This window comes from Macrobrachium rosenbergii, chromosome 23 (assembly GCF_040412425.1).
Source record: "Macrobrachium rosenbergii isolate ZJJX-2024 chromosome 23, ASM4041242v1, whole genome shotgun sequence".
In the NCBI taxonomy this organism is placed as follows: domain Eukaryota; kingdom Metazoa; phylum Arthropoda; class Malacostraca; order Decapoda; family Palaemonidae; genus Macrobrachium; species Macrobrachium rosenbergii.
In genome coordinates, this window is record NC_089763.1 from 12,080,885 (window position 1) to 12,094,139 (window position 13,255).

General features: G+C 40.0%; 1 protein-coding gene across 3 annotated transcripts in view; it reads left to right on the forward strand.

Annotated features, from left to right (window-relative positions):
* The window catches only part of LOC136851274 (gamma-tubulin complex component 6-like), a 366,897-nt gene that overhangs the window by 64,091 nt on the left and 289,551 nt on the right, over positions 1–13,255 (forward strand). The window lies entirely within an intron of this gene.

Here is a 13,255-nt window from a genome sequence, read left to right on the forward strand (position 1 = left end):
AACAACAATCACATATAATATAAAAATACGGACCAAAACAGCCAAAACATCAAAAAACCCCACAATAAGATGGTACTTAACTTGGAGATGTTAAAGCTGCTTGAAGACATGCTGAAAGATGAAAAAATCCAAAAAAGGCACCCAAAAACAAAAACAAAATTCTGGGTCACGAAAATCACATGCTAGAAAATGGAATGAGTGTAGGTGGCGCTGGTGTCGCCGAACTGGCGGGTGGATGAGCGTGGGGGGCTGGAACGGCTCACCGCTCTTTCTGGGGGTTTTGACATGGGGATGTCTTTCGAGTGTGGCTCTGTGGTTGTGATCTTTCACTCATCCTTGGTTATACCGACGTCTCCATTGTGGAAGACGGCTGATCTGGGGGTAGTAACCCCAGCATTCCTGAAAGCTCTTTTTTTCTCTGGTATATCTAGCATTTTATACCTAGAAATTCGTGTTATAATGGAATTTCAACGGCTGACATGGGGCTGGACTCAGAAATGACATTTTAAAATTAAATTTAGTTTTTCAAAAGGTCCTATTATTTGCTATCAAGTTTTTATCTGGACATACCCAAAAAATTTGGCATCCCTCTAGCATATATAAATATATATAGTTTATATATATATATATATATGATTGGTATATGAAATATATATATGTCACCTAACATTTAATGATTTCATATATTCTGTATATAATATATATATATATATATTATATTTTATATATCTTATAGATACTAGATATAGATATAATTTTAGATATACAGTAATAGATCGCTGGGATGGAGTTTTAACATTCTCGGCCATATGTAAAATATTTTTTGAAATTTATTTCTTTATTATAAAATTCATTTCTCAGGCCAATGGGAGTTGAGTCCAAAGAATAATTGAAAATTCCCATTTCTTTAAATATAAATGGTTCTTATCCATGTAAAATAAGTCTAATCCCATCTAGGGCCCTAGGAGAGCTGTTAATCAGGTATAGCTTTTTTATATGCATATCATAATATATATTTATATATTTATACATTGTTAAATATAGTACTCTGTTTTCTGTTGGTTTGTTTTTGGATTTTCTTTGATTCTATTTTGAATATACAATCAGTAAAACTTGCTGTGATAGGTATTATTCCAGTTTTATTGATATATATATATATTTATACTATATGATGGAAGGATTATGATTGGAGTAATATATATGACATCATATCTGATATAAATAATGTACATATATACATATACAAAGACAGCTTGTTAGTTTATATAAACAACTAAAGAAAGGAGGATATCTTGTAATACTTTGTGATAATACACACATGTTTTGTCTATTCCCCTATTATAACTATATCCTATATATATATATATCTGTTACTATAACTAATATATCCCATTGATTCAGGGAATTAGATTTGATATATATTGAGTCATTTTATATATAATATAATATTGGCATATTTTCGCAGAAGATTTTTTGGAACATTATGACTACATGATTGGAATTGTTGCAAGTAGTTGGATATATCCATCAAGACAACAATGGTTAGGGAGAAACAGACGGAAATCTTGTATTGGCATGCTCTGTCTTGCTTCCTTTAGAAAAAAAAAAGAGATGCTCTTTTGTCTTGTTCCTCTGTTGGATGACGATTGACAAACACAGAACACCTCCGTTTTAGAAGTGCCAGTTCTGTGGCAGCTCTTTTAATAGGATTATACTCTTGAGAGAAATCGTAAAAGGAATCAAACAACTGAGCCACGTTTGTTGTTTTGCAGTTTTGGATCAGCTTGGTAGGAGTGATGCTTTGGCTTTCAACCATCATGTTTACACAATTACTGTAGTTTTGTTTCACAAATGCACGTTAAGGTACTGCCAATTGGACTGATATATTTTGGCCACCCTTACCACAGTGGAGAAAAGATTGAGTCAAAATATGTTGCTACAGTAACTTTTTCCACTGCAGTTGTAGCTTTGAGTTGAGTTATTAGAAGCTGCTAATGACTATAAATTATCGTGCATGTATGTATGGATGAAACCTTCATAAATAAAACTGGGTACTTTCTAGCTTGTTTATATCAAAACTACTGGGTCATGAAAGAATACAAATCTACTACTGTTTTCAAGTTTAAAAGATAAATCCTCCAAGCTGAGATTATGATGAAATCAAGAGAAAATAGTGTAAGGAATTCTTGATTTTTTATATGATCCTTTATGGTGGTGGAATGCCCCCACCTATAATAAGCCAATATTCCCGCGAACTTCATAATATTAATTAAAAAATAGCTAAATTAATTTCATGGAATATACAAGTTTAAGTTATATTTCGACTTAAAAACACTTCTAGATAACGAAAAATATCCTGATCCCAAATAAATAAAGTATCCACATTCATTTGCTAAGAAGTAGAAGAAAATAGAATTGAACTTAATAATGGTAATAAAGTAATTATGGATTCCCAAAAAAAAAGGATTGATTAAAAATTATAATACAAAAATACAATTGCAGATGATGAATATACACAATTGGAAACAATGTAGTAAAGTAACTTTTAAAAGATCCATGAAAAAGAGATGTAAATAAGAAATCTTGATGTTTGTATAATACTGTTAATATTGAATAGAGTTCAGTATAATAAAAAAGAAAATACCAGTTTGTTGATGCAAGCAATGTAGAAATATAATAATATTATAATACCTAGTTAATGACAGATTCTGGAGATGAAAATTTATAATTGCAAAAATTAGAAATTACTCTATTTGAAATTTGTGCCTCATTACTAATTGTTCCCACTACTGATTGCCGGATTAGTGATGGTCAACCTGTACTGAGTAAGTTGTATCAGTGGTCTATCTTGGGAGCAGTCACAGTTGCCTGCTGTTGTCTCAGTGTGTCTTTTAACAGACTTTCTTTGTTGGACTAACAGATGGCAGAAATTATCACAGACTGATTTTAGTTCAATGAACATCTGTGTGGTGGAAGAAGATGTAAATTTTCATAAAAAGTTTATTTAGATATACCTTAGTTTTAAAGAACAGCTGTATCTTCATGCCAACAGGTGTGTAGGCATTCAAAATAAAGATTACACTTATTTGATCCAGATGACTGTCTAGTTCAACTGTTCTCCACCAAGTATGTCTTGAACGTTTTAGTTCTTGTCAGAATTTTCTTAACAATCCACTAAATGTGGAATTGGAAGGGTTGCATTTTCACTGTAATAAATTCTAATAAAATTACATTATCTGGGGGAATCACACCTACTGTTAAAGAGAGTTGATTTCCACACTGAGAGAAGGATGATGGTTTAGTGTAGTTTAGCAAGACAGGAATCTGCTCTGCCAAGCAAACTACAGTAAAGGTTTCTTACATGAAACACAAAACCTTATCTCAGCCAAGAGAGATCTCTAGGGAGTATGGGTCTTGAGTGAAAACCAGAATGCCAAGGCATAATATGGGCAGGAGGTGCTAAAATAACCAGCTTCTTGGCTAGGAGGCCGAAATGCTGTCTTGCTATGAAGGCGGTTAGAGGGAAACTGATGTGCCACTGTGTAGATGGGGTGAATCAGGTTGGGCTGCGCCCTCCTCCTTCATTCCTATTGGCTGTCCCCCGTTGCCACCAAATCCTTGTACAGTTTTTTTTAACCGGACTCCAGCAGGCGCTAGAGTATTTTCCCCATGTTAAGACCACAGGTTTGTTAATTATGAAAAATACAAATTGATTAAAAATTTGTCATGTTGCAAGGCCTTGGAGGCCTCCAGCAACCCATCAGCCTTTGCAAGAGGTCCCCACTATTGAAATGCCCTTTGCCTTGGGAACAGGTGGCTTAGGATGCTGGCTGGGATCCGATTGGAGTGAATTTCTCTTTGAGTCTAAGGTTGGGTTTCACATGAATATGGAGTTCGGTTGCATTAAATGGGACTCAAGTTTGTCTGAAGGCTGCCACTGCCATCATGTTCCCCAGTGGAGTGTTTGCTGGTTGAGAACCAACAACATAAAATCATTAGATAGGTGGGGTGGGGTGAATTTAGTTATCAATAATTTGTGTAGTTTACTCCATGTCAAATCAAGCTAATATGAGATCATATATATAGGGCATCTGGGAGGATCATTTCTAATATGTTCAGCCCTTCTCTTGAGAATGTAATATTGTGAAGGTGTCAGATGGTGGTGTTGAGAATGGAGGCAGATGGAGGTTGACACTGTTCTTATTAGGGTTTCCCTACACAGCACAGACATCCTGTGTTTTCTCCTCAAAAAGATTTTCCTCTGATACTTTGTCTTTATGTCCTTGGGGATAAATCTAAAACTGGGGTGCTGTGATAAGTCTACCAGTAGATCCATTTGCATTAAAGCATGAGTCCATTAACTGCCGGTTTCATATACCGGGCAAGTGGAGGGTGGTCTCGCCCTCGACAAAGAGCAAAGTCAAAACTTGAGCAATGTGTTGAATCTTTTAATAGCTCTTTGTAACAGTATAACAGTATGCATGGCCGTATTTAGTCTGTTAACCATTTGGGTTTTGCATGAATTCCAGTGAGATACAGGAGTAAGGAAAGAAAAAGAAGCTTATATCAAAGCGATAAAGTACTTCAGTGTACTAATTTTGTTTTATATAAATATCACTGGAAATGCAAGAACTAACATAAATGCAATCTTTACATCATAATTGCAAACAGAAAATACATCATAATTGAAACAGAAAACTTTTCAGTTTTGGGATTTACCCCAGGACCAGTATATAGAAAGTGTCTTGATGTAAACAAAAAAAGTTAACAGAGATTATTGATTTTTACTGACAAATGATTTAATATCTTTTGGGAGTCAATCTAATTTAGAGTGCTTCTCTATGACAATAAAGGCAAATTTAAACATTTTGTAAAACAGGCAGTTTGAAAATGTGAATGAACACTGAAGTTGTAAGTCATTTTTTAAACTAGGCAAAAGAACTTTACCTCTAGGGGCATAGTGCCCTATGATTTGCCCACAAAGTGGGCAGCATGTCCCAGGTACCTGTTAACCATTCCAACTATTCCTCAGATCTTCCCAAAATACATGTCCGCATGGTTGGGCGTTAGGAAAGGACTGTAAAGCAAATCTAAACATTTGAACAAGAGTTGTGGGGAATGTACTCAAGCCATTTGGCTTTCATCGTCATCTGAAGTTTCCTATTGGGGATTTTCTTGAAGGAGAAAATAATGTGGTATTATTACTTTCATTTTAGACACTGTACCTCATTAATTATCTTGTATTATTTCAAGATTCACTCTGTCATCATTTAACAACAACCGTGTGAGGATTTCTAAAACTTATAATCAAACAGCATGCAACATGAATCCCCAAAGAAAGCACAGAATTAATTTTCTGTAAAAGGCATTCTGAACAGAAAGTTCAGATGTTTGATTAAATCTATGTTTAGTATAGCAGTACAGTATAGATGTTTTTAGTAAAACCACTCATTACTATTTTCAAATACTATATAAAAACAGAACTGAGGTCCACAAACTTATTAATTCACTAAAATCAAGCGACACAACAGCAGAATTTATCACCCAAAAGTTGGCAACACAATGAGATCGCTTGATGTTCCTTATACTGTACTGTTCTTAGTTCCAGACTTTCTGGCTGATAAACATATCCCTATTATTAAGCCAACTTTGCATTACAGACATAATAACAACCTATTTACATCAAGCAACAGTAAGTATAATTAAAACTATTCTACAACCGTGTCATTAATATTTGCTTTTTAAACATCTAATGGTCCTGAATGTGAGAGATCTTAAACACTGGTAGTTATATAAAAATAAAAGTCCCTGTGTTGTGGAGGGTTTCAAAACTCGCGGCAATCGCCGATCCTGTCAGGTGAACCACCTGTGCGACCTCTTCCAAGGTACCTGGAACCATTCCAAGGATTCCTCAGATCTTCCCTGCCGCTGTGAGGTAACATCGATGGAATTTCGCTGCCTGTTGGCGCCTGTGTTTTTTTAACTTATTTTGGTGAAGTACACTTTGGCTTGGCTTTCCAGACTTGGGCTTTTGGATTTTCTTATAACGTATCTGACTTCATCAGTGTGAAAATGTGTGTGTGGGGATGCAAGCGGCTTGCTAAAGTCTCCTTGGATCCCCACTTAGTATGTCTGAAGAACAATGAAAGAGCCGGTTCAGAAGAGCCAGATTACTGTTTCTCACTCTTCTTGATATAACCAGGGAATAGTTAATTCTTTTCCCCTTGCTAACTATCCTATTGATCCTTCTCCCGTAGTGGTAGTCTCTGAACCCCCTACTGAAACAGGTAAGGACCCAGTACTTAAAGAATTGTTGGCTGCCATTCAGCCCCCTGGCCCAACAGAAAAATCCTCAGAAGACAGGGATAATATGTGATTGATAATAAGAGATCTAAAACATGCAAGTGTTAATATGTTGTTGATTGCAAGTGCAGTGGAGCCTGCAGAAAAACAGATCCTGTTTTCCTCCTATCCTCTTCCAAGCTCACCAACCCCTGTGAAAGTCGACCCTGAGGAAAAGAGGCTTTTGACCAATGTCGTCCCCTCGGCGTACCTGTTGATGTTTCCCAAGTGACTCACCCTGCGCCATAGGGAAAGGCAACGAGGTTAAGAATTTTCTCCAACTCCATTGGTTGCTGTATGTCAACCGGAGGAAGCTTTTGACCGATGTCGCACAGGCGGCCAGTTCTCAAGCGACCTCTAGGTTTTGACAGGACAGCGACAAGTATGGACGCCAGGGCGTCAGTGTCGAAGTCTGGGCGCCAGGGGCGCCGGCGTCGCTGGGCGCGCCAGGGCGATGGCGCCAAAGCTGGGCGCCAGGGCGTCAAGAGATTGGCGCCAGGACGTCAAGTGTTGAGAAGTTAGACGCCAGGGCGTCAGGCGTCATGAAGCTGGGCGCCAAGACATTAAGCTTCAAGAAAATGGACGCCAACACGCCAGGCGTCAAGAGACTGGGCGCCAGGGCGCTGAGGCGTCAAGATGATATTTTGAAAGACGCCGCGCTACTTCCGTCTTCGGAAAATCGGAAGAAGAGAATGATAATATCCCGCATTCTCCTGTGAATCCTATTGAAGAGATTTCTGACGAAGACAATATAAAAGGCCATCAACTTTCATCAGACTTGAAAAGACTTATGAAGCTATTTTCGGAAATTTTTCCAGATCCCGAATTTATCCCGCTGCTTCTCAGAATTTACTCTGGTGAAGGTGTCTAAGAGGGCAACATTTACTGAAGAATGGATAGCGCTTTTGAATGAGTGGAAACAATGAAAAGAAAGACAGCCTTTGTTTTTCCTCCAACCAAACTAGCTCAAGGTCTAGTGTTTAGTATCAAACTGGAGAATCGTTCGGCCTTGAAATACCTGCCCCTTCCCAGGAACCTTCTCGAATCTTGTTGACTCTTCTCGTCAGTGGCCATGGGGAAAACGAAGTTTTGTTGGTCAATATCAGAGTTGAACCACCCCCTCAAAAGAATTTGGAGTCTTTATTTAGGAAGGAAGAAGGAAGATGAATTATTCAACACGACTGACACCGAAGAACTCATATATCTGATGTCGTGTATGGATAAAGGACTCAGAGATGGTTCCAATGAATCAACTGCACCTTTCTCAGCAGGAATCCTGAAGAAAAGGGCCCATCTTTGCATCTTTCCTGAAAACCACGTAAGATTTAAAATCAGAACTGATTTAAAGTCCTTTTTCCTCTCACTTTCTTCCCTCAAGAATTAGTAAAAGAGGTTCTTCATGTTTCAGAAAACTCAGATCTTTATATCTAAACAGCAATAGAGGTTCCTCTAAAAAGAGCGGGTAGATGAATGGCAAAGAGAAGAGGCTCTACACAGGGAGAAGGAGGACCTGCCTTTCTTCTCCTGCAGACTGCGGTTGGTGCCAGACTGTCCAGCCTGAGTAGGCCCCTCTGGTAACCAGACAAAACCTTTCTGCCAAATGCAACGACAGAACCAGCAACAAGTGTCTATGATGTTGCAAAAGGACTCAGACAGATTCAGGATCCAAATTCTACATCCCTATTCCTGATCCCCAAATGCTTCCTTTAGGCAGACAAACTGCTAGATCTGTTGCACTCCAGATTTTGTGCAATAAACAAAGGCACAGGCGATTCAACAGCAAGATCAAAATTGGTTGCAGAAGCGGTCAGACAGCATGACTGGATGGCCTCATTGGACCTCCAGAATGCGTACTTTTCCATTCCCAAGAGCTCCAGGGGTGGAGACCAGTTCTGTGTAGTTGAGTTCCCTCAGCCTGTTTGTACAAAAGACAGGAAGTTCACCATGGAGACAACAAAATCAGTATTAGCAGCAGACTTTGTCTTCCAACTGGTGCAAAGTTTCCCCAGGCAAAGAGAAGATGGATATTTCCACATCCCTAAGCCACCCGGCGTCCAAGAAATTTACCTGAGATTCGTGAATGAAGAGGTGTTCCAGCTGGATGCTTTGGCGTCAAGCATCTAGGAGTGAAACACCATGATGACTGATGTCAAATGAACCCAATGCTGCGTCAATGAACCATCAGGCGTCAAGGCATTGGACGTCAGGACGTCAGAGCTTCAAGATCCTTGGAAGCCAAGACGTGGAGGATCTCAGGGCGACAATCTGGCATCAGAGGAACAAAGAATTAGGTCTACTGATAAACAGATAGAAATCTCAGCTGATCCCATCCCAAGAGATTCTATACCTTAGGATGAAGATTCAGAGTCAGGATTTTCGGGCTTTTCCGTTTATTGCAAAGACAGGACAGGCCTTAAGAAAATTTCAGAACTTTTTAAAGAAATAGTCATGCTCAGGCAAAGAATGGATGAGTCTGCTGGGGACCCTTTCCTCGCTGGAACAGTTTGTCTCATTTGAAGACTTAATTCTATGCCCGTTACAGTTTCATCTAAATCGTAACTGGGACAGAGAAATAGAACTGGAGACAGAGTGCATCCCCATTTCAGAACCAATAAAACAATGCCTTATAGTGGTGGAACGTCCCGTCAAGCTTCAGGAGGTCCTTTCTCTAAAACAGAGGAACCCAGACCTAGTGTTGTTATCCGACGCGTTGGACTCAGTATGGGGAGCAACACTGGGAAATAAAAGTCTCGGGCTCCTGGACCAGAGGGCAGGAGAAGTTAAACATCAATCAAAAGGAACTAACTGCAATCCTTCTAGCTCTCAAAGAGTTCGAACACAGTGGGGAACAAGAGGTGCAGGTCAACACCGACAACACGGCAGCGTTGGCCTACATCAACAAACAAGGGGGCCTCACTCCAGGTCATTGCACGAGACAACAAGAGAACCTCTTCTTTGGGCAAAAGAGAAGAATGTGAAACTAGTAACCCATTCTATTCAAGGGGAGAAAAAATGAGAGCAGACATTCTGAGCAGGAAATAAAGTCCTCTCAACAGAATTGACTCTTCATCAAGACGTCTGCAAAGATTTGTGGACTTTGGGGACGTTCTTGCATAGATCTTTTCACCACAGCACAAACGCGAAGAGGCTGGAAACTTACTGTTCTCCAGTACCAGATCCCGGGCTATATACATAGATGCGTTCCTGGTGGACTGGTCCAGTCTTGATGTTTATGCATTTCCCTCTTTCAAGATAATAAACAGGGTCATTGAAAAAATTTGTGTCACATGAGAGGACCAGGATGACCCTTGTGGCCCCTTACTGGCCACAAGAGAATGGTTCACAGAGGTACTAGAATGGATGGTGGACATCCTGAGTAGTCTGCCTCAAGACCAGATCTACTCAAAACAACCCCACTTGGAAAAATATCACCAAAACCTCCAAGGTCTACAGCTGAACTGCCTTTCAGACTATCGGAAAAACTCACAAGAGCCAGAAGTTTTTCAAGGAGGCAGCTAGAGCGATCGCAAATCAAGGAGGTTATCCACCATCAAGGTATACCAATCCAAGTGGGATATTTTTAGAAGATGGTGCAAGGACAACCATGTGTCCTCTTCAATATTTCAGTAACCTCTGTGAACCCAGATGGAGCCTAGATTTTCTCCTTTCCTCTTAAGAGGAGGTTCGATCCCTTGCAGAGGATATCTTTAAGGACCTCTCCATCAAAACTATTTTCTTGGTCAGGGCAGCATGTTAGTGAGCATGTCTCTCAGACAAGAAACTTGATTTGTCTGCAAGGCAAAGAATCTCTCAAGATCTTCTCAGAAAATGAATCTCGACTACTAAGGAGAAAAGACAGAACTCACAAGCGTGGAACCTTAGACGTGGTCCTAAAGTTTCTCATGGATGGACAAAGGTTTAAGAACCTTTGCAAGAGATTTCATTTAAAGATCTCTGCACCATGAAGACTCTGTTTTTTTTATTTAGACAACAGCTAAAAAGAAGAGTCATGGAATGTAGAGATGGACCTTCAATAAAACTGTAAAGACGTTTTAGGAAGGGCAAAGCTCTCTGCTCTCTAAACAAACTGGGGTTTTTTGCCTTCTGGAAAGAATGAACGGCCTTCACAACCCTGGCAAGTCCAGACATTATGCGAGATTACTAATCTGGCAGAGATAGCATCTAGGTGAGGGAGTTAGAGAGAATCCTAAACCAATACCCTTTTCTTGCCTTGGAAGAGCTCTGAGATTGTTTGTGCAAGAGGACGAAAGATTCTAATCATTGGGATGCAAGTCAGAGGCGAACAAGAACAGGTGTTCAGTCACAGAATACCCGGTTGACAGCAATGTCAAAGAATTTCAGCCCCTTATCCTTTTTCAAAACAAGACAGACATAATGAGGAAGCTCATTCAGAATGTCAGTGAGGCAGAATCAATCCCATAAAACAAAACCCTTTGTTCTTGCAGGGCATGTTGAAATTTGGTGGTTGTTTGTGAAGAATGAGGTCTTCCAAAATCATCATGATCATTTTGTTCCTTCTGGAGAAGCAAGGGTCAGTGTTTTGTCTGTCACACTAGAGGTTGGTAGCAAGTGGCAGCTCTAGACGTCTTCAGCCCCTGCTGGATCACTGGGACCATTTATGCAGACATAACTGAGTAGTGGGAGAAGGGACTACCCTTGCAATCCCATAAAAAACAATACCCTTTGTTCTTGCCTTGGAATGGTTGAAATTTTATGGTTGTTTGTGAAGATTGAGCGCAGTCTTCCACAATCATTGATTTTAGTCAGGTTGTCATTTTGTTCCTTGGTGGCGCCCAGAACAAGGGTATTATAGGTTGTTTGTCACATAGAGGTTGGTACACCGGTTGGCAGCTCCTAGAGGTCTTCAGCCCCTGAGTGGATCGCTGGATCTCTTAAGGAAAGCAGACATAATGAGGGGAGTTCATTGAAGTCAGCTTCCTTAATCCAGGTAAGAACCTTAAGTTGGTTTATTAACCCTTAAGCAAAATTCCAACGATGTTGGCTGTCTCTGACCCTCCACCAAAGGTGTCAATCAGCTATATATATAACTACCGGGTAAGTCAGATGTTTAAAAATGATATTTTCATAATAAAATAAATTTTTGAACATACTTACCTGGTAGTTATGTATAATTAAATTCCCACCCTCCTCCCCTCTAGAGACTAGGGGCATGGAAGATCTGAGGAATAGTTGGAATGGTTACAGGTACCTGGGTAGAGGGCGCACAGGTGGTACACCTGACTACCCATCAGCGATTGCCGCGAGTTTTGAAATTCTGCCACGCGTCAGGGACTTAAGCTATATATATAACTACCAGGTAAGTATGTTCAAAAATTTATTTTATTATGAAAATATCATATTTGAACTGCACTCTTGCTTGCCTCATTAGCAGTGCAAAGTGTCCTTCCCTTGGGCTACCATTTTGCCTTCACAGTAAACAAATTTCTCATGAATGTGTATATAGATCTTTAACCAAGTCATTCCATCCAGGTATATTACGAGAGTTGCCTTGACAAGGTCTAAAGATATCCCTGCTAGAGGCAAGCATAGCAGAAATCATATTCGAATAGAATATTTTCAGATCTCTCATGTGATAGTCATTTCTACATTTTGTGTTAGTGCACAGTAAGGCATCTGCTGGTTGAACTATTGACCCCAGCCTGGTTTCTGTGGTTTCCCTGAAGGATCTGGTTTTCTGTTGGTTTTTAAAATCTCAGTTAACAGCAGGTGGGCGATCACTTAGGGGGTTCAGAGTGGGGAGGGATGGGGTACTGGATGACACCTGTAAGGGGATGTCATCATAGCCCATTGCAAGATCGTAGCAAATGTTGCAGGTCACAACAGAATCATGAAGTTGTGGGGATGTGATGCAGTGCGTGATTTTGACAGAAGCGAGGAAGTTCGTTGTAAAATTATTTTGTGGGGTGAGAATTAAGGTCCCCAATTATACAAATATGATCAGCAGTAGAATCGTGAATATTGCTGTGTAACTCACCTAGGATCATGCAGTATTGATAAAAATTATTGTTTGTTTCCCCAGGGCATATTAACATTAATTATTAGGATCTTAAGTGCCCCCTACTGTCACTTGAAGCCCCAGCAATCTATCACTCCACTAGGTCATCACATTCACTATATTGTCTAATGATTTGTGCCACAGGAAAGAAAAGGGATTTTGACAAAGGAAAAATCTATTTCTGAGGAAGGTCCCGTGTCACCCGGTGAAATTCCATTACAGCACGAATTTCTAGGTATAACCTTGCTAGATATACCAGAGAAAAAGAGCTTTCAGGAAAGCTGGGGTTACTACCCAGTCGAGCGTCTTCTAGGAAGACGTCGGTATAAGAAAGGGTGAGTGAATTACCACTACCACGGAAACCTACTGAAAGATCTCTCCTATCAAAACCCCGGAACAGAGCGGTGAGCCGTTACAGCCCCACACCAAACACCCGCCAGGACGGCGACACCAGCGCCACCTACCTCATTCCATGCTAGCACTAACCCCAGACTTGGCATGTGCAAGAGGGGGAGAGTACTAGGTGATTCAGGGGAGGGTCACCGGGTGACACGGGACCTTCCTCAGAAATAGATTTTCCTTTGTCAAAATCCCTTTTCTGAGTCCAGTCCCGTGTCAGCCGGTGAAATCGTGATAGAGAATCATGCCAAGGCTGCAACTACCAGGAAAAAGAAATGGGGGTAATCTGAAGAAAAACAAAAGTTTTACCAAAATAATTTTAATTAAGCAATCTCTTCCGTGCAAAAGAATATTAAGACTAAGGCATACTAAATCTAAGGCACATTAAAAACTTAATACTATGAAACGTGGGGGAGGTCCCGACACGACGGAGAAAAAGCCCCAAAAACCTTAAAATTACTTAAAGCAAGGTGAAAC